This window comes from Eucalyptus grandis, chromosome 7, assembly GCF_016545825.1.
Source record: "Eucalyptus grandis isolate ANBG69807.140 chromosome 7, ASM1654582v1, whole genome shotgun sequence".
NCBI classification, from domain to species: domain Eukaryota; kingdom Viridiplantae; phylum Streptophyta; class Magnoliopsida; order Myrtales; family Myrtaceae; genus Eucalyptus; species Eucalyptus grandis.
The window spans coordinates 7,116,048-7,138,850 of record NC_052618.1 but is presented as its reverse complement, the minus strand read 5'-3'; the positions used below and the strand labels follow the sequence as shown (position 1 = coordinate 7,138,850).

At 38.3% G+C, this 22,803-nt stretch overlaps 1 pseudogene; it reads right to left on the bottom strand.

Annotated features, from left to right (window-relative positions):
- Positions 1-9,920: 9,920 nt before the first annotated feature.
- Positions 9,921-13,134, bottom strand: LOC104452556 (annotated as a pseudogene).
- Positions 13,135-22,803: the final 9,669 nt, after the last annotated feature.

Here is a 22,803-nt window from a genome sequence, read left to right as displayed (position 1 = left end):
GGCCGCACAAATTAGTTAAGGAGGCGTTCTTGGTTCTTAAGGCGGATGTCGTTGGCCTTGTCCACGATGTAGTCCAGGTAGGAGTCGAGGATGAGCTCATTGTCGCACTTCCTGATCCGGACCGTGAAGCCACGCTTCTGGTCGGGGAGGGGCCCCCACGAGGAAGGCTGGGACCACCACTGCCTCATCACATGCTCCCACTAGACGGCAACGCCGTCAAAGATGTCGATGATGCAGTCATTGTTTGAGTGGCCGCAGGTGGTGAGCTGGAGTTGCGAGCGCGACCGAGGGAGAGGCAGCTACAGGAGGCGGAGACGAAGGAGCTGAATAGAGTTGGACAGTGTTGACGCAGTTGTTCTCGTTGATTTCAAAGTAGCAGTAGAAGAGTCAAAGCCGAAGGCCCGTTTTAGGAATCTGAGGGTGGTGAGGCAAAGCTCCGGCGGGAGTGCCACCTAGAGGAGGGTCTGGCAGAAGGCGAGGGTGCCCAGCAGTCTGGTTCTCCAGATTCTTCGTTAGATATTGAGGATTTATATTTTAGTCATAGCCATCCATTTTCTTTGTCAATTTCATCGAGACTAGTTTGTGTTTTGCAGGTTTCGTGCCTATTATCGAGGAACCTATAGTAATCTTAATATTTTACCGGCTGTTCTTGTGGTTGAGTTAATTGGGGGGCTAATACTGTCCTGACACTATTCAATCCAAGCGAGACTAGCGCCTTCTTTTTATTTTTTTTTGGGAAAATGATCTGCACTGCACCATGTATTGTGTCTGCACTACACCATGTATTGTGTCAAGGCCACCGGATGACTAGCTTGTCCGGTCTAGTAAAATATCAACAAGGATACCCTTCGGTGAAAAAGACATTGGGCCCCACATCTTGACTTCTCTCATGCTACTCTCTCTCTCAGTGGAAATGAAAAAACATAAATGAATGTAAGAACAGATACTTCACCTTCCCTCTGAAGTGAAGTGAAGAAAGACGACGAGCCATTTGCCGATTCTCTCGTCGAGCTTTATACTTGCAAGAACATCCACCGTGAACCTCTCTTCATCGCTGTTGCACACATGTCGAGTCAAGAGCCGGCTCGCCGCCACCGTCACCACCCACTAAAAACCTCACCAAAGCCCTCGCTCTTAGTCACTCTCCTATCACTATCGGTCTTGGCTCCAATTCTAGCTATCACGATCCCGCACAACACGAGCCCTTCAACTGGCACTGCACTGCTTTGCTCACAAGGAGAGGGCAGCTGTCAAGGTTGAAGTTAGAGGGAGAACAACAAGTGATGATTATGGGGTTGTGGGTAGGAAGGACGGCAGGCGAGAACCTATGCTGAAGAGCTTGAGTTGCGAGAAGGCAAGGTGCACTGATGGAGAGAGAGAGAGAGAGAGGGAGAGAGAGAGAGAGAGAGAGGGCCCTTGGGGATGCGGCAGCCTTGCTCAATGATTCCATACCGTATTTTGTCTCTTCCGGTTGTCAATTGCATCTCCATTTAGTATGTGCACCGTTATTCCCAAGAAATAATGGTGCCGTTGCCTCAGCAGCACCCTTTGTTTTTTTCTTTTCTTTCTTTTTATCTTATGCTCGATTTAGTTCATCAATGATGAAATTAAGTTTTGTTTGCACCATTACTACCATCCAGTGGAATCTCTTGATTTTAAGGAGTATAAAATCCAGACAAGAATTTCGCTTGAATTGTTTTTGGCAAGAACGGAATTGTCAATCAAAGCAAAATCAGATTTTTGTTTTTGGCTTTGATTAAAAAAAATTAATTGCAACTGTTAATTATTATTAGGAATTGGTAAAAAGGAGCGAAAGTGTGAAACCAAAACATGGAGCTCTAAAAGCAAAGGCAAAGCCAATTGGGACAAGCAAAACAAGGATGCGATTCTCTTGCAGTTTCAATCCCAACCAAAAAAACATCCCTAAAGCAATCAAACAAGACTTGAAAGTCCCAGATTATAAAGTAAGACACTTTCCAAATCAACCTCAGCCCACAAGATCTGCCTTGTTAAAATTGCAAAACCCAACCTGCAATTCATGATAATTGAACATTCTTCGAGTTCGCATAAAATTTTTCTAAAATCTGAATTTCCGATGAGAAGAAATTCAGAGAGCGAGCGAACACCAGGGCAAAGAGCGAGCGAGCTGAGCAAGCACCAGAGCAGAAAGCAAAAAAGAGAGACCCGCTGAGCGCCGAGGGAGCTCCGGAGTAGAATGAGCTGAGCAAACGCTGAAGCAGAGAGCAAAGAAGTGATGCCTAATGAGCACTGAGCGAGAGCCGGAGTAGAGAGGGAGAGAGCATTGAAGAGAATGAAGATGAGGGAACTGAAATTTTGAATTCACGATAGGAAGGGAGAAAAAAACATCATTCTTCCTCCTTCAAAATGAGAAAAAGGAGGAGAGAGAAAGTGAAATAAGAGTTTGTTTGGTAACATTCCTGTTTCGAGAAATAATTTATTTTCAAAAATAATATTTTTTCCTATTTTTATTTCCTTGAACAATTTCTGAATAAAAGAATGTGTTTGATAACTATATAAAATTTATATTCTCATAATTGAAAAAGAATAGGAATGCGTTTGTTACACCCCAATGGCGACCGGGGGGAGGTCGCGGTCGGTAGCCGAGGGTTGGCCAGCGGTAGAGCAAGTAGCAAGGAAGAAGAAAGGAAAAGAAAGAAAAAAAATGACTTATTTTTAGAAATTGTTTAGGGAATAAGAATCTACTTTTTTTTTCTATTTCTTATTTTTATTCCAAATTTATTCTCTTGACACTTTTCTATTTCGGGGAATAAAAAAATTAATGAATGTAATCAAACGAATTTCTATTTTTTCTACTCCGTGGAGTAAAGAACATAAAAACAAAGAAATAGAAGTGTTGTCAAACAGAGCCTAACTCTCCACGATAGGTCTAGTGTAGCCATTAATGTAAGGAGGAAATTACTATTTTCTATGTGCAAAGAGCGGTGGGGACCACTTGCTGATGTGGAGCCACGTGGAGCCTCCTGATTGGCTAGGGCATACATGTTGTGGCCGACCAACCTAATATTTTCTCCCCTCCAATAGTGTTGAAGCAGGCTTCCTTACTTTGGGTTTGGAAAAGAACCAGCAACAACCCGGACCACTCAAAACCGGACCAAACTGGACTAAAACCTGCAATTCCCAAGGGAACCGGTCCAATTCTCAGTTCCAATTAATTAGAATCGGTGGGTACCAGTTCGGTTCTCAGTTATAGGTGTGGGCCCGCCCACTCGAACTGGTAATATATAAATATATATTTAATTTTTAATAAAAATTTATGACAAAAAAAATTTAAGAAAAATGAAAACCCATTCCTATTCTAAAGCTCAATACCCATTAACCGAGTGCTTGTATTGTCTCACTCTCATCTTGTACAAGTTGTTTCTCTCTCTCACTCACAGCCTTGACTCTCAACTCAACACCCATCGACTTACGACGTCAAATCTCAATTTGAGTCCAATCTTTCTACTAATCTTGCAATTAAGAATAGGAATTTTTTTTTTTTTTTGGCTTTACTTTGATTTGTCAGAAAATGTTGCAATGAGTGAATGAAGTTTCATGGACCCACCCCAGTCCAGTTCTTGGGTGGATCGATAAAACCAATGAGCAGTTCCCGGTTCCAATTTTCCGAAACCAATCCTTAATGGATTGTTTTTTATTCCAAGGTGGGAACCGCCCACTTGGACCATGCTCAACCCCCTTTTTGACACACACTCTCTCTCCCTTTGCCTCTTTGCTTCCTCATCTCTTTTTCTTTCCTGATGCTAAGCAAATCATCTCTATCCAACAATGGTTACTACGCCTCTTTTCTTTGCACTTAACCTCTCTTCTTCAACCCTCACTTCGGCCATCACCGAATCACTCACTCTTCTCGTTCTCCCAAGACCCCTCCTCTCTTGCAACCCACCCACCATGGCCCTAGCTTCCATGTCTCCGGTTCCAAAACTGCAAGCCCGACAACCTCTGACTCGGCCAGGATCGTCCGAAAAGTTTTCTTCTTCCTGCACCGTTTTGATCCAGCCGAAGGTCACACCCAGATTAAGGAAGTGGAGTTCATGAAGAGCAATGGGAGGGACAAGAACTGTCCCAAAATGTGAGGCCTGATTTTGCGATTCTGGGTCCGTCTAATTTCGGCAAGTCTTCCCATATCAATGCTCTGGTTCGAAAGAAGGAAGTTACAGTTACATCCAAGAAACCAAGTCCTTTTTCTTTCTTGTGGTTTTACTTTGGTCGCCAGGGATGAGTTGATTGATTGATGTATTTTGCAGGCAAGACTTGGCTTATAAATCACTTGGCGGTGAACATGAGTTGGTATACTGTGGATCTGTCGGGTTATGGGGGAGCTTTTGGCTTGCTGAAATATCTCATGTCACGCCCCAATCCTTGGGCACGCACACATCCTTCTACTTGGTCGATTTTATAATGCGATATCCCAGGACTACGTACGCCTAACCCTTTCATTTTTAATAGCACATGCGGAAGCGATTATAAATCTTGAGACAATAAAACGATGGGATAGAAAAGCAAGGTCATAATTTCCATATTGAAATTCACAACCATACTTTTATACAGAACATAACTCAAGGTCCTTCACAAAACTATTCATAACTTTCTGGTCTCACACTATTCACATTTAGACAGGATTCACAAAAGAGAATGGGATCTCAGTCCTCATTCGGGTAGTACTCAAAATCATCCTGATCCTCTTCTGACTCTTCTTTACTAAGCTCACATCCTTCAAGCTCTTTATCTTTTACCGGCTCATCGTCCTCTTTCTCGGTTCCTTCTTCGCTGAGACTCATATACAGGCCTAAAATGTTGTCCCACAACCGGGATGAAATTACGTCTCAGCAAGTTCTACCCCACTAAGACTCAATTAGGAAACCAATACACTAACCGGGTTGCCTATGCACACACGAGTCAGAGGACTTACCTTGGTCTCAGATTCCACCTGCATATTAGCACAATTCAATTGGCATCAAAGCAATCACATCACAGATCGATATCTCGATCAATCAACCTAGTCGATTTCATGTCAATCGGACCATTCATTGGTCATTTCAATTCAATCAATCAATTCACGATAAACGGATCAAATCATTGATCAATCGACATAGTCGATTACATATCGCTTGGACCATTTCTAGGTCATTTTACTTCTCAATATAAAACTTCCCATTGTATACTTAGTTACAGAGCTCCATTAATGCTCTTGGGCATCGTTTTCTCCAAGGTGATGTAAGTCGCAGACAATCTATGTGTGTTCTTTAAGGGCTCATTTTCGCCAGTGATATCCTTATATATCATTGCTCCCCAAAGTTGATGTCTAAATTTTCTCATCGAAGCTACTAATAACATTTGCTCACCGAAGCTGCTAAAGTATTATTGCTTACCATTGCTCATCGAAGCTACTACAGATCTATAATGGTATTAATGCTCCCTGAAGCTATTATAGACCTATATTGCTCACCTAAGCTGATCAATCCTCACCTAAGTTGAAATAGTACTTAAAGCCCACTCTCGGTGTCAACACCTGACACTCGGTATTTTCTAATTAAAATACCTATATATCACAATCATCACTCAATTCAACAATACAAACATTCAATTGCGAAACTAAACACACCATTGCAATCAAGCACGAAATTTCGGTCATCGTCTATCCCAGCCTAATTTCCAGAAAATAATTAAATAATTAAATAATTTCAAAAATTAATAAATGAATACTAAAAATCCAATTTAGGCCCGTAATGCCTAATTGAAGCCCAATAAGGGTCAGGAAAAATCCCGAGAAGCATTCATTAAATAATATAGACAATTCTCTAGCTAAGCACAATAACCACTTAACTAATATGAAATGCAATTAACTAATAATCACTAATCCATGCTAATATAACCACATAATTGCACTTAATTAAATCTAATCAACCATTAAGCATCATTAGTCTACTAAGCAAGGATTAGTGAGATTACTCACTTGAGCAAACCAAAGACCGCATCACTACAACAAAGACACGACGGTGGCCGAAATCCAAACTTTCGGTGGCGTCAGCGGACACTCGGGCTGGGCTTACAAGCCTTGCAAGCCCACATAAAAAGCTGGGCTTGGAAATGGGCTTTCTGAACCTGTGGGCTAAACTTTGAAAATGGGCTTGGGCTCCTTCGCGGGCCTCAATACTAGGCTGACTTTGGCTGAATTCTTGGGCCGAAGTTGGGCCGAATCCCAATGGGCTGAACCGCGGGCTTGGCTTGCGGACTACAAAGAGGAAACCAGCGACTTCAACAGTGAAAACGGGCCGATCGGAGCTCTAGTGAGGGATTGGCCAGCAACCAATGGCTCCCGGGGGGTCAAGTGGGTCTTGTAGGTGGATGGAATGGCCAAAGGAATGGTCGGAACAGAAGAAAAACGAAGAAAATCGTGAAACAGTGCAGGTAGGTAAGGGACCAACAGACCGGCGATCGGCAGCTTGAGACGGCCGTACGGGATGGCCGACGGCTCCGTTCAGAACAAGGTTAGGCTCGTTGAAACGGTCTAGATGTCCTCGTCACGGTGATATGTGGCTCGTTCGCTGATTTATCCGGGAAGTCAACTTTTTACTCGGATCTTTGGTGAGAGGTCTGGAGCAAAAACCGGTGGTGGTGCGGGTGGAGGCGTGCGACGGTTGCAGCTCCTTCTGCCGGTCTTCTTGCTGGCTTGAGGGTTTCGAAAATTAAGAGGAGAGGGTCTTGGATGGTGGAAATGAGAGAGATGGAGAGGATAGAGATGAGGGAGAGAGAGAGCGAGAGAGAGAGAGAGAGAGAGAGAGGATGGGGAGAAGTGAGGGATGGAGGGCTCCACTTGCTTGATATTTCCACATCTTGCTCTCCAAGATTCAACCTCAACCAAGTATCCTTCCTTGGCCTTCACTTGGCCACACCAACACTCCACACAACCTTCCCAATGGTCCAAATTTGGCTAGGGTGTGGGGGATTACGAATTTTGAAGAATAAAGCTTCAATTGGCAATAATTCCTTCTTGATTCTCTCAAAATTGGCTCTCATAAAATCAATTGATGTCTCAATTATCAAATTGATAATTTTTCTCGTCCAAGAATTCGTCATGCTTCTCAATTTTGCGATCGAAAACCGTCTTCAGCATTTTCTGCATAAAAATAACCCGGCGACGACTTTTTCCCAAAAAGTTTCAATTGCCAGAAAAATCTTTTTTGAGCGAGTCGATACTCCTAGAATTTATTGTTACATGACAGAAACTTCAATTTCTGAAATCGAACTTGAATTCACAGTTAATTTCAACTTGGCGCGTTTTTAGCGTGACCTAGACTACCGGGTAACTTTCAGGCATTTTTAGCACAAATGGCCCATGGTCGATTTTCTTCAAGCCACAATGAACCCACTCGACTCATTGGCGACTCTCGGTTGTCGTGAAAATCTTGAGAACCCAAATACGGACACAGGGTCCCAAAACAATAGGAAAATCAGTTTAGTGCCGGTCGACGAGAATTTTCCATTTTAGTGGTGTCACTCACGATTAGCCACACATCTCAGTCGAACCAACCTATCTCTGATTTCGAATCGATTTTATATTATGACGTATTGGCCTCTAAAAATGAGCACGGTCAAGAAGCCGATTCCTAGTCGAATTTTTAAGTCTATTTGCCTTAAAATCCTTAATGGTTTCCCCAGATAGTCTAGTTATCTCAAGAGTGATCAACTCTGAGAACAGCCCTATAGGCGTGTCAATGAAATGCCCGATTTACTCAATAGAAAATAGGGTTGAAAATATGAGATGTCACATCTCATGCTATGTGACAACTCATAAATGCATAAAAAGAAAAAATCGCAAAATGTGAGGTAATATGTAAGTTTTATTTCTTGGAAGGCTGCAACTAATTAAGTGAGGTAACTCGATTCGAAGTTGTTAGAGTGGAAAACTAGATAATCGTTGGATCACTACTTGTTAACAAGCTTGCAAAACTTGATTAATTGCACTTAAATGGTTTAAGCATTTTTTACCAATCACTTTGGATATGCCAAGGTAGTAATGCTTCGGCTAAGATGTAGAGATTGGATATGTCATAATATCCATATCCCAAACATTTTAATGATTTATCAATTTAATCCTAAATCTTTGGAAAAATTCCAAAAAATGGCTTGAAATTCTCTCAATTTCTCAAATAATGGCATAAAGTAAATCATATCTCAAAAAAGAACTTGAAATACTCTAATTTTCTCAAATAAGAGCTTGAAGTTGCCATATTAATCTAAAAGAATGACCTAACCTCATCAGCTGATCAAGGGCATTCCCATCCTTTTGCTTTCTTTATTTTCTTTCTTTTTTCCTTGTTTTTTCTCTTTTTTGGCATAAAAAAGACTAACTAAGAAAATAAAAAATAAAGACTAACACTAATAAAAAAAAAACTTAGGAGGAGGTCCAGTCGCCTGTGGCTACCACCCCGTCGTTGGTGGGGCGTTGGCCATGGCTAGCGGGATCGCTGGTGACTAGGCAAGGTGGACAACTCTTGCCCAAACTTGGGGAAGGGTGGCAACTTTCTTTTGAATCTAGCGAGGACCAAGCTCTCACCTTTGGTCGGCGACCCCGTTAGCCATGTTTGATGGCCCACTAGCGATAGGGCGGTAGCCACAAGTGAGGGAGGGCTAGTTGCCAACCTTGCGACTAAGTTTTTTTTATTTATTTAAGTTTTAGCCTTTTTTTTGTTAGTTTTTCTTTTTATGAACATAAAGAGAAAAGGAAAAAAAAAAAGCAAAAGGACGAAAATGCCCTTGATCAGCCGAAAAGTTCAAGTCATTCTTTGATATTGACATGGCCACTTCAAGTCATTATTTAAAACAATGTCCATTTTAGGCCCTTATTTAATAAAATGAGGGCACTTTATGTCTTTATTTAATGTAAGGTTCACTTCAAACCTTTATTTGAAAAATCAATGATATTTAGGGCCTTTATTTGGAATTTTTTTAAACCTTTTGACAATATTTCAACTAAGCTGTAGAGATTAGATATATAACATTCACATCATAATATCCATGTCCTATTCACATCATAATATCCATGTCCTAAACCTTTTGACAGTTTCAAAATGTAGACATTTTGATTAAATATCCAAATAATAGTTTTAGAATTAAATTGACAAATCTTCAAAATGTTTGACTAAACTGACACAATTAAAAGATTTATAACTGAATTAATACAATTGAAAATTTTATGATTGCATTGACCACCGTACAATAAATTTATGATTTTTTGGACAATTAAACGAAAAACAAAATTAAAGACAAAAGATGTAATGAGTCAAGACACTTTTCAGGAAACTTTCTACAAGATATGATGTCTTCCATAAGAATGCAATAACGTACTTCTTTCTTTATCTGTACAATGATGCACTCCAAAGTGTTCATTTTTCTGAATTCAAACGCAAAGAACGATATGGAAAGATAGTATAATCGTTACAGAAGAAGAAAATACTCGGTCCAATCTAATTCATCGACATTTCAACCTTCCTAAATAGCCTTGCACTGTTCTGGACGTTGGAGAATCTTTGGGACACTGTTTCAATGAAACTCGATGGTAGAAATAAAAACTTTCGGCGCAGCCACCGTTTCAAATTCCATTGAACCAGCGTTGGTCGAAGTCAAACGATTTTTATTTTCTTCTATATAGTCCTTTTCTTTTCAATTTTTCTCCAATGCAAAAAGCTAAATATACAACATAAAATAAAATTCGATCATCACGACTATTGTTTGTCGTTTGTGATTACATAATCAGCCACCACACAAAGCACGGAATGGCATGTGCTTCTCTGCCGAAGCCCAACAATAGACTTTATGTAAAACAGTTTCGACAACTTAGAGCTCACAGAGCCACCCAAAAACTAAGAAAGACACATAAGATCAAAGGGTCTCTCCACAAGCAACGTGCCTAATCGAGGGGCACGGGTTCGTATATAGCCGACGCAAGAGAGTCCTTGGTATCATTACTGGGTTGGCCGAATCCGTCTCCACATCCGTAAAAGTATGACAAATTCGTGCCATGTTTAAACAGGCACCAAGAAAAGGCCTTAATCCGGGAATTTGGTAGTCTTCAAACACGGCTCTATTCATCCACTTCCAGGCCTCACGCACCATATGCATGATGTGTTCACGTGCCGCCTCTTCCGACACACCGGTTTCATTCATGTAGCATTCCAACGCCTTCAAGTTGTCTCCTCGTGCCAATTCATGCTAAGCATGGACAATTATTGTTGGGTTATAACCATAAGTCCAAATACTCTTCTCACTTTCATATCGAAGAAATAAAACAGAAGATGTACTCTTTTTTTCTGATGAGCCACTATTTGCAAGGAGAAGAACAATATAAAAGTAAGTTACCGATGATGTACTGAAATCATTGATGAGTCGAGTCATCTTGCATGAACAACGCATGATGCTCGGGATTTTGACACGTAATCAAGTCCCTCTTCTGTCAATTTATCTGTGGTTAGGAAGTAACTAGGCAACAACAAAACCAGCCCTCCGGATGAATTCGTCGCAACATCAATGTATTCCTTCAGGGTTGGTTTAATGCCCTTGCTGCGCCAATGGACCTCCTTCAGGTACGCCTTGCATTGATCGGCCCACTATAGGATTGAAATTCGGAAAAGTGTGTCAATGACCAAGTCAAGGGACGTTCTTTTCTTAAATTTTTTCGGACTCTCAAACATTCAAAGAGAAGTCATAACGAAAGTTAGAAGTAGAAAAATGAATCAACTGACATGGACTAGAAATTATCAGGTGAAAGATTTAGCAAGTCAAAATTACCACTTTCCGCAGGTAAGGGATGGGGTTGATTCCTCGCTCTCTCATCGTCCAATACCCAATTTCGTTGGTCATGTTGTACATGGCCATGAAACTATCCCTTATTATTGGAGGAAGCCTATCGATGTTTGTAATGTCCCACCTTGATAAGTTATCACAATTTCAGCAATTTTATGAAATTTACCGCCATTCAATACACTTCTTAGTAACAATAACGAAGATTAATGCCAACCATTACTTTATTAGGCCAAACCACCAACATAAACCATGATATGTCCAAAACGCATTGACGAATTTATTTCATAATATAAAAAAATTTAGTATTTTTTTTTCCATCTCATTCATAGGCTAATTGATTATGTCTTTTTTCTTGGTAGTCATAGTTACAAGGGAAAATGATGACGGTGGTGATACTAGGCAAACCTGACAATAAAATATGTTAAGAGCTCAAGTTCTTCTAGCGTCCCATATATATCATAAACATCATCAATAAGTACCACCATACTAGCAATCTTCCCATTCATTTCTCTGAAAGCTGTATGTTGAGGTTCGAAAACCATACTATTGCTCCAAAAATAGCTTTCCACCATCCTATCCCTACAAAAGGTCATCTTGTTCGCCCCAAGTTCAACCCACCACCTGAAAAAATTGTCATATAATGATTAAGTCGATCAAAATGCGCTCCCACACTGCCAAATTGATTGTATACCTTGCCAGATTGCTGACTTCCTTCCTGTAGACTGACTGCACTAAATTGAAGTCTAACTTAGCCAATTGTAGCAAAGAGGGGATCATGTCTTGCTGTTTCTTGTACATGTCAATGAACCACCGGGCCTCCAACCTGTTTAGCCTCCAGTGGATTGGCATATCTAATGCATGACTCACGTGGCTCGCTAAATTAGTGGGAATTTCGTTGAGGTTTAGATCATTTAGATGCTTAGAAGCAAAGGTCCAAGCTTCATCGATTATGGTTTCACCTTTCAATCCATGAAAAGAAGCTTCATAAAGACCAAGAAGCCCCTTCACATCTTCATTGAGCGATTCATTGAATGTGCCCGTCTTGCTCATAAATCTTTGAAACACATCTATATGTCCAACAAAAGGAATGGAAGGGTAAATTTTGATGCATCGACATGATTTACAAAAGTTTTATAGTTGACGAGTACCTTGTAGTATGTTGTATCCATGTTGTCTGAGTAGCCGGAATCGAAGGGAAACGACATCAAGATTGTCCGAAAGTTGAGCATCTTCGGTGTTGTTATAGATGGAACTTAGAGCGTTCTTGATCTCCGTCTCGAATTGGTATCCTAGTCCTAGTCTTTGAACCGCGTCAATGAGCTTGAGCTTGGCCACCTGATTCATCTCCCCGTCCAATAGACCCTTGACTTCTTTCTTCAACCTTTGGACTTCCTCCGAACATTTATCCTCCTAGCACATGAAAAACTCTGAAAAATGAGATCTTAATCGAAGTCAATGCACAAGCACTATTTAGATCTTGCCTTTTTGTTGAGAATATGCCGTTTTGACTAGGTTTATCGATATCTCCTATAGAATATTGTTGCAGTTGGCCGTAGATTTGATACTTTGGCAATGGATGAAGGTGCAAATTGATTTTACGTATGTCATAAGTAAATCGTATACAGAAGTACACAAGATGTATACATCCATAAACCAGATTCAAAGTACCATTTGTCCTTTGTTTCCATGTCGTTTTGGGATTTATGGACTCATCCCACCAAACTAAATAGAAAATAGGGAAACAGTGCACCTCGGTCACTAAACTTATGTTTTTTCTTCTTCTTTTTTCTATCGTCGGTGTGGTAACTTAAATTTGAGCACGCCAAAGTGAAGCCAAGGTATTAATCGATGCCAAACAAAAGTATAATACTCAAATAATCAGTGCCATCATGGTATAAATTGTTACCGAAATTATCAGAACCATAGACCGGAAAAATTGTTGGGAAATTTTTCCAAGTTTGAGGACCAAATGTGAATATTTCCCATAGTACTTAAGCTAGGCTAGGTTTTGTGCCAAAAAAACAAAAGAAAATTCGTTACCGTGTAATTAACGCTGAGTGATTGCAAATAGTCATAGTCCCAAACACTAGGTTGCCAATTCGCCGAATGTCTCCCAATCTCTTGAACTTCAATCCTCGAAGCACATGTCACGAATTGAGCACCGAAGGCGGTGGAGGAGGTGGCGGCGGGGGAGGAGGAGCGGAGGTGCCTAAAGAATAAGAGAGAGGGCTGGTTATGGTGAAGTGAGGAGGGGAGGAAGCTTGTTGACAATGCCGGAAGAACCATTGCGAATTCTGTTGCGAGTCACTTAGGATGCCAACTTGCCTTTATATAGGGGTTGGTCTGGAGCCCCCCTCACGGAGACAATTTGTAGCTCCTTTTAGAGCAGATTTTTGCCTATTTACTCGGGCCATTCTCTAAGTATTGTAATTTATGCACTTTTTTTTTTTCAAATTTTTTTTTCTGAATCGGCTCTCCTCGACCCACCATGATTAATTTGGATGAATAAGAACGAGGTGCTTGAATTAGAGGTGTCAGAATGAATCATAGACCCATTTTTTGACTCATATTATTACAATCAGGTTGTACATGGCTGGCCAGAGGAATGAGGGAGAAAGAAGAAGGAGAAAAAGGAAAAAGAAAAGGAAAAAAACAAAAAACAAAAAACAAAAAAAGAATAATAAATTCAAAAAAAAATAATATAATTAAAAAAATTGTTCACGTCAATGTTAACCGGACGGTTGGCACCTGCTAGCCAAAATTGGCCGAATAGACTGAATTAACACAATTGCTGAAGGCTTATGACTAAATTGGCCAAAAAAAAAATGTTTAGAATTGAATTGGAAAATTTACAATAGGTTTAGGTCAGTTTTGATAATTTTCCCTTCTCTAGTGCTTTGTCTAGACTTCAGTTTCTTTTTAAAATGCCATGCTAAACTGAAAAATTAATTTAAACAACAACATAAGACAAATAGCCGGAATATCTCACGAGAAGCATTGTAATAATCAATATTCGACCAACATGGCGATATAGCACCAAACTGATCAAAAAAGTTAGATGGCACTTATGTATATGTTTCCCCCACAAAAAGCTCTATAGCAAGAGAAGAAATATATGGAAGAGAGAATTATTGTTTATCTTGTAATGAAAAATACATAAGTCTAATAACATCATTCAATCGAGGATATGTACAGTTAAAGAAGATATATATATATATATATATATATATATATATATATATATATATTGTCCTAGAAATATGGACATTTAAGCAAATATACTGATAATCCCCAACGATGCATCTCCCGACTTTTATTTTTTTTCTAAAAAAAAGTCAATAAAAATGTTGTTTTCTTGAAGATAAACTAATAAAAGTATTAGCAACAGTAGACACAATAGAAATAATTTGAAGGCCGAATATCATGAAAGGGCTCTAACTTTTTATTTTCCTTTTAATAAAAATCAGTATCTCAAATTATAAAACGTTCTCTTGGAGACCGTTGAATATAAACAAAAAAATAAAGCAAAAATATGAAAGGAAATGAGTGAGAACTCGCCAAATTTTAAGAAGAAACAATAAGAAAAATGTCATAAAACGTCTTTGCAATGTGTGGTTAGGAATAAATACAATCCCATGCTTTCAGATCTTCGCTATTGAAGCCGAAGGTCGTTTACTACTAAACAGCACTAACACCGACACTGATACGGATATGCGACATGCGACACGACACGACACGATACGTCATTTCTCTAAAAAAAGATAATTATAACACGTTGGGACATGTTGTATATTAAATGTATATTTTTATATATACATAAAAAATTATTATTTTTATGATTATTTCAATTAAATTAATTTGATTTAAATTCACAGATAAATAAATAAATAATAAAAAAACCTAGAATGAATTTACACTAAAAGAAATAATCCATAATTTATTAATATTATTCATTGTTTCAATTTGATAAATTCAACTTCATTCCAATAATCCATAAAACTTAGTGGAAAAAAACAACAATTCACATTTTGAATTCGCGTGTCAAACGTGTCGGAAGAGAAGAGAAAAAAAAAATTGGGATGAATTGTGTATCGCAAGAAATGTGAGTCGGAACAAAAGAGGATACTAACTTTTCTTCTTTCCTGTTTATTAATTTTATTATTATTATTTATTTTTAACATATATATTTTGACCTCTCATTTTTTGAAAATTTTTAAAATTGACCTCGTGTATCGGAATCACATTTCGAAAACTCGCGAGATGAAATTTCAACTCGAGTGTCAGAGAGTGTCAAAAAAGTTGACCAGGTGTTGGATTTTCCAACATGTGTTGAAGAGTGCACGAGACTGTCGAAGTGTTAGATAGAACACAAAAACTCCCTAATAGTGTCAGTGCTTTTTAGGTTTACTGCGGATTGTAAATGTCACAAAATCCCCCCAAAGAACCAAAACTAATGCCTCCAAAATCCAGCCGCTCCTAATCAATAGGGGGTCACTAGTACAAAATGGATGTAAGTTTGGTTGAAGTGGGTTTGAATAATAGAACATGTCTCCCATTCAAACTAGGACTCCACCAAACTCCCTTTCCATCATACGTACCGTCTTACAACGCCAACAAATAGAAAAATATGTTTTTCACATGTAAATTTTGGTGGTTGTGATTTATTGAGACTAAGAAATCATAATCAAAATGCAAGGTCATTGTCCATGGATGAGCTACGATTGAAGCATAACGAAGGAATCTAATACCTGAGTCATGATCTTAATTGCACGGATCTAGGAGCAAAATTATTATCAATCTAGTGAAATCACACATACTAATAATAAAGTCAGATTCTAAGAACCTTCAAACGTTTCACAAAACGCAAAATTTGGCTTACAACTCAAAACAGTCCCCCCTTTTGGCATCCATCAATAGAAGCTGTTAGAGGTTCCACATATCAATAGAAATATGCTTACACCTCTAGAATTTAGGTGACAGGCATTGAGGATAAACGAAGAGATGTCGTGTCACTCTTAAATTATGTAATGAATGTGAGAAACTATTAAATAGTTGTGGCTTTCTGCACAAGCTCCACTCGCTAATTACCACGTGTTCGAAATGAGTCATACTCATTAGAGTTTTCAAAATTTCCTCCCTTCCCTCTCCTTACTCTCTCCCTCCATTATTAATTCCTTGAACGAGACTCCTATACCTAAGTCACAATTTTAATGGCACGGATCAACAACCATTTTTATTATCAAATTAGTGAAATTACATCTACTAATGTCAAAGTTGGATTCTATCTGTTGGAGAAATCTTCTTGAAGTATTTTGAAGTTGACAAATCGTTTCTATCAGTCTAGTCTGAAGGCTTGCAGACTCTGCTATTTAAAGTCTGAAGACCTTGGGACAGCCAGACTCAAGACTCAAAGTCTATCCTCATTGACAGTCACTAATCCGTTGAAGAAAGGTTATCCAAAACTGGATGTTTCGTTGAGGATTTAACCTTATCAACTGGAGAAGATCTCATGGCTGGAGAAGACATAAACGGAGTCCTTTGATTGATCGAAGATTGATTCGATAATTGAAGATCCGGTGATTGCCTAAATATTATTGGAAGGTTCTGCTTATGGAAACCGAGATCCTGATTGTATGGGCGAACAGGATTGATGGGCTATCAACACGTTCCTTTAATAGCTTGAACAATCTTCCTAATTGATTCCGTCCAACGAGTAGATTGGAGGAATTCCTTTGGTAAGTGCCAACGGGTATGATGGCATAAAGGAGTATATAAGGAAGACTGTCTTAGTTGTTCAAGGTGTGCGCGATAGAAGAATTCCAAAGTCTGAAGCTCCTTTTTGTTTAGACAAATCCTTTGCGCGAATACTTGTATACGAAAGAGAGAGTCTATATTTGTGAGAAATCTTGAGGAGGTGTGGTAGAACATCTACACTGTGGAATCAAGGCAAAGCTGTGCTATAACCTCTCTCTTGTTCATAGTGGAATCCAGCCAATAGGCTGTCAGTGAAGAAGAGTGGACATAGGCTTGATATAAGCTGAACCACTATAAACCGCGTGTTAAATTTTCTCTTCTCTCAGTCTTACTTTGATTATCGTTTCCTCCAACTGTCTAGTATTGTGCAATTGCTTGAGAAAAATTCTTTATATACCTATTCACCCCCCCTCTAGGTACTCATACTAGCAATATCACTATCCAAACTTTCAAACATTTTACAAAAGAACACATTTTTTTATTATTTTTTCTTTTTCTTTCTTCACTTCCTTCTCCTTCCTCTAACTAGTCGCCGCTAAAGGCAGGGTTGCCAAGGAACCTCACCAGCCTCAGGGAAGCCTGGCCATGGCCAGACGACCTTGCCTAGGCAAATTAATATCATTCATTGTTTCAGCTTGATAAATTCAACTTCATTCCAATAATCCATAAAACTTAGAGAAAAAAAAACAAGCAATTCACATTCTGGATTCACGTGTCAAACGTGTAGAAGAGAAAAGAAAAGAAAAAACTTAGAGGATGAATTGTGTATCATAGGAAACGTGAGTTGAAACAAAAGAGAATACTAACTTTTCTTCTTTCCCATTTATTATTTTTACCATTATTTTTTATTTTTTAACATATATATTTTGACCCCTCATTTTTTGAAAATTTTTAAAATTGACCTCACGTGTGTAAATCACATGTCGGAAACTCACAAGTCGGAATTTCAACTCGAGTGTCAGAGAGTGTCGAAAAAAATTGATCAGATGTTGAATTTTCCGACATGTGTTGACGGAGTGTCGAAGAGTGCACGAGACTGTCGGAGTGTTAGACAAGACACGAAACCTCCTGAAGAGTGTCAATACTTCTTTGGTTTGCTGCGGATTGTAAATGTCACAAAATCGCCCTAAAGAACCAAAACTAATGCCTCCAAAATCCAGCCGCTCCTAATCAATAGGGTATCACTAGTACAAAATGAATGTAAGTTTGGTTTGGGTGGGCTTGAATAATAGAACATGTTTCCCATTCAAACTAGGACTCCACCAAACTCCCTTTCCATCATACGTACTGTTTTACAATGCCAACAAATATAAAAAGCTGCTTTTCACATGTAAATTTTGATGGTTGTGATTTATTGAGACTAAGAAATCATAATCAAAATGCAAGGTTGTTGTCCATTAATGAGCTACGATTGAAGCATAACAAAGGAGTCTAATACCTAAGTCACAATCTTAATTGCACAGATCTAGGAGCAAAATTATTGTCAATCTAGTGAAATCATATGTACGAATGATAAAGTCAGATTCTAAGAACCTTCAAATGTCTCACAAAAAAAACACAAAATTTGGCTCACACCACAAAACAGTCCCCCCTCTAGCATCTAATAATAGTAGCTGTTAGAGGTTCCACATATCAATCGAAATGTGCTTACACCTCTCAGATTTAGGTGACATGCATTGAGGATAAACGAAGAGATGCTGTGTCAATCTTAAATTATTTAATAAATGTGAGAAATTAGTGGATAGTTGTGGCTTTCCACGCAAGCTTCACTCGCTAATTATCACATGTTCGAAATGAGTCATACTCATTAGAGTTTTCAAAACTTCCTCTCTTCCCTCTCCTTACTATCTCTCCCTCAATTATTAATTCCTTGAACGAGACTCCTATACCAAAGTCACAATTTTAATGGCATAGATCTACAACCATTTTTATTGTCAAATTAGTGAAATTACATCTACTAATGTTAAAGTCGGATTCTATCAAAACTTTCAAACATTTGACAAAAAAACACAAAATTTTTATTAATTTTATTCTTTTTCTTTCTCCACTTCCTTCTCCTTCTTCTAACCGGTCGCCACCAAAGGCTGGGGTGTGGCATCCTAGAATTTCATGACAACCTCGAGATGTGCTATGAGCCATGGATAGGTGATGGAAGCGCCATCAAGTTATATTGTAGCCATTTGATCCATGATTTGCAATAAGATTAAGGCCAAGCTTTTCAATGGATAATTGTTTAAATAGGAAAGAAAATTCTATTCTTGGCCATGTGTTTTATAAGTTGGGATTTATTGGTTTATGTTGCAAGTTTTATGATTTTATAAATTGCAATTAGGTATTTATATAAGTGGGGATTTAGAGTAGATTATTAAGAGAAGGAGTGGGCTGAAATTATAAGGCTAAGACCAGCCCACAAGAGCCCCACCGTTCGGCCATTTAGGCTTGGCCCGCGAAGCCCAAAGGAGGAGGGGCTGCCGTTGACCAAGGGAAGAGAGGGATGGACGGAGAGGCCCGGACCAAAGGAAGGCCCATCAGCTTGCATGGCTAAATCCCCAAGTGGCAAGAGAAGCTTGCCAAGTGTTGTCCCTTTGTAGCCAAGTGTAAGAGCCATGCAAAATCAAATGATTGCAAATCAGTGAGGGGGAAAGGAAAGTGTGGCATCCTAGAATTTCTTGTCAATCTTTAGAGGTGCTCTAATTCATGTCTTGCATTGAGATTTTGGCCAAGCTATTGGTGGGTAATTATTTGATAGGAAAATTCTATTTTTGGCCATGTGAATTATGGATTGAAATTTATTAAATTAGGTCACAAAGTTTTGTGAATTATAAATTCCAATTAGGTGTTTATATAATTAAGGATTAGGTGGATTATTAGGATGAGGGTGGGCTGGACATTTAAAGGCCAAACCAGCCCATAGCCTCACCCCCATTCTTTTGGCCGGCCCACGAAACCCAAGGAGAGGGAGAAGTCGCCCGGCCCATGGCTGGCCCAAGCCCATGAGGGGCTGTCAACGTGCAAAGGAGGGGGGGGAGGAATCCGGTTGCATGCCTCCCCCATTTGTCCCAAGGAGATTGCCAAGTGTCCTCCATGCATGATCAAATGATGGCTAATGATGGAGGGGAAGAAAATTAGAGGAAGATGATGCCGGTTTAAGCGAGGGAGAGGGAGAGAGAGAGGTAGTTCGTCCGAGAAAGAGAGAGAGGAGAGAAAGAGAAGGAAGAAAGGAAGAAAAGAAGAAAGGAAGAGAGGAAGGAAGAGGACCGTTCGTCGACCGTCCGCCGTGCGTCCGTCGTCCGTCGCCACCGTGTCTCGCCGTTGTGCTCGCTGCTTGCTCGGTTTAGAGGCAAGTGGGATCCTTGATCTACTCTTGCATGTTGTTCCTAGAGTGTGTGAGTGAGTGGTGATAAATTTCGGATTGTTTAAGGTGTGAAAAACTGAAGTTTTAAGAGTGGTGTTCTAGACTAGTAAACTGTTCTTGAGAAAACAACTCGACCTTGGATGTTCTAGTGGCTTGCATGTGATGTTCGAGTTGGATTTTGGCTTTGACTTCTGAATAAAAGTTGTTAAGGACTTCTTGTAGTATAACATACTCAAATTTGGACAAAAAAAATAATTATAAGTGGGTGAAATATTTATTCTTTGGAGAGACTGGATCTGGAGATTTCGGTAACTACCTTTGATGAATGCATGGAATGTAAGGCTATCTTTTTGTTGAAATTTCACTTTGATTTCTAAACAAAAGATGTAAAGGACATTTTGAGGTTTAACATATCAAAAATTTAGAGAAAACCAACAAGAATAGGTAGGTGAAATCGAAGTTTTTTCGGAAGTAGTTAGATCTGGAAATTTCGGTAATAAAACAGAAGTTTTAACCGCCTATATTTAATCACCTAGGACGAATTTGACTTTGATTCCTTGATGAAACATCTACCTTAGGATCTTGACTACAACATAGTCGAATTTCATAAATTTTTAAGGTAATTTGGGTATTTAATCGGAAATGTTTCTAAAACCGTGTAATCTGATATGTTCGGACTTGGTCAGTTGCAATGCATGGACTATATCGTTTTGCATGAGGTTCTTTCGGCAATGTGTTCTTCATAAAATATCTCTCTTTATGTCTTCCCTACAATAAATTAAAATTTTGTAATTTTTGAAGTTCATTTGCCTATTTAACCAAAAATGTTTCAAAAACTGTGCAAGTTGAATTGTTAGAATAGTAGTGCTGTGATGCATGGTCTATACCAAATTGTATGAGGGTCTTTTGGTGTAGTGTTCTTCATGAAATATCTGCCTTTATGTCTTGACTATTACATTTTTGAATTTCATAATTTTTTAAAGTCATTTGGGTATTTAAATAAAATGTTTTCTAAAACTGTGCAAGCTGAATTGTGCAATTTCAAAAGCTGTAATGCATGGACTATTCTGTTTTGTATGAGCCTCATATATTGTATTGACAATGGGTTTCGTTGTGGCATTTGCTGAACTTAGACACAATATATACTCATCTACTTAAGATATGTTAAATTGAAATTTGGCTAGCACAGTGAAAAAGTTGAGCTATACAAAATATGGAAAAGGGAAGAAAGGCAAAAATTTAATCAAACAAATTCAATATAGTATAAATATCTAAATAAATTACAATTTTGGTTGGTTACAAAATGATCATGAATTGGTTTTTGAGTTAACTTGGATTGCTTTGGCTCAAGTTGAATTTATCAATACATTAAGTTGTATAAATAAGGATTCAAGCATTAATTTTGGTATTGTTGTTCATTTTGTTAAATGATGAATATATTTTTTTTTCACGATTGCAAGCGTGAAAAATGTTCTACACAGTGGTATTGCCAATAGATATCCAAAATTTGTTTGTCTTATAATAAAGATCTGTAAACTGGTCTTTCTACATGGAATGCCAAATACTTCATGCTGATGATGCTTTCAATTAAGCTTTTTCAATTCCCTAAGAATTTTCTTTTTTCATTTAATTTGATTTTTAACTGAAGAATCCCACCGGGTGGGATTCTTTTTTCATTTAATTTCCTCAAAAAATCTTGTAGCTGGGGGAGCACACCCCATCATTATTCCACATCTTATGCACTTATTAAATATCATATATATATAAATCTTGTAGCTGGGGGAGTCAGTCTCCCGATGACAACAATTTTTCATTCAAAAGTGAATGAAATATGCTCAATCAACAGCAACCATCGACACGTGGACCTATGCCTATAAGTTTCTAAAACAATTACACTAAAAATCCTCGTACTCTTAGGAATTTTCGAGTTTGATTCCTATATTTTGTTTCTACAATAATTCTAGGCCTCATATCGATTTTTTTAAATGTCCTTCCGCAACATTGATTATTACAATTTTAAGTATAATTTTTCATATTTTTATTTCACGTGAAATTTTAGTGACGCTGGCCATAGTTTAAATATATTGTATGTGAGTGTATAAGGGTTTCAGAGTTATTGTTGATGGTTTTGTTAACAATATTAAATGAATTTAAAAAAAATACTTAATAAAGAGATTTGAGATTAGCATTCGATACTAACAGCCTCCCAATAACTTTAATGGGCAATACAATCAATTATATGTGGACTTGTAAATAATGCTGTAATTCAAAGAATCTTCATAGTTTGTCTTTAATATCTAGAGTATAAAGTAGTGAGTTAAAACTATAGTCAAAACAGGTAAAAATCATCTACTTTTAATCTAATAGCTGTCCTAGTTATATAGATCTATGCTCAAAGTGAGATGTAAGGTTATTGCACACAATGAGACTAATCTTAATAGGACTTTCAATCAAATTGAGCACACTTGTAAAAGGTAGGAATCACGAATTAATACTTAATTTAATTATACATTTCATAATGTTTCAGATAAAAATGTGATAGAAGAAATTTGGTTTCCGTTGAAAAATAGTAAAAGGACTAGTTTTTTAAAATAAAACAAAGTACGAGACCAAAATGGTAATTTTATTTTAGAGTAACTTCTACATAGGTGTTTCGCGTCTATTTGCTGGAGTTTTGTTTTCCTTTTTGGTCGGATTTTTGCTGGAGTTGACTCGGCATATTCCGTTTGGGTGGAAATTGAATTTTTGTTCTTAATTGTGCATGTAGGAGCTTGAATATTTTTTCCTTTCTGTTTCAAATTCTCTTGGGTTTGTGATTCGATACTGTTGAATGTGGGGGTGTAGCTGGT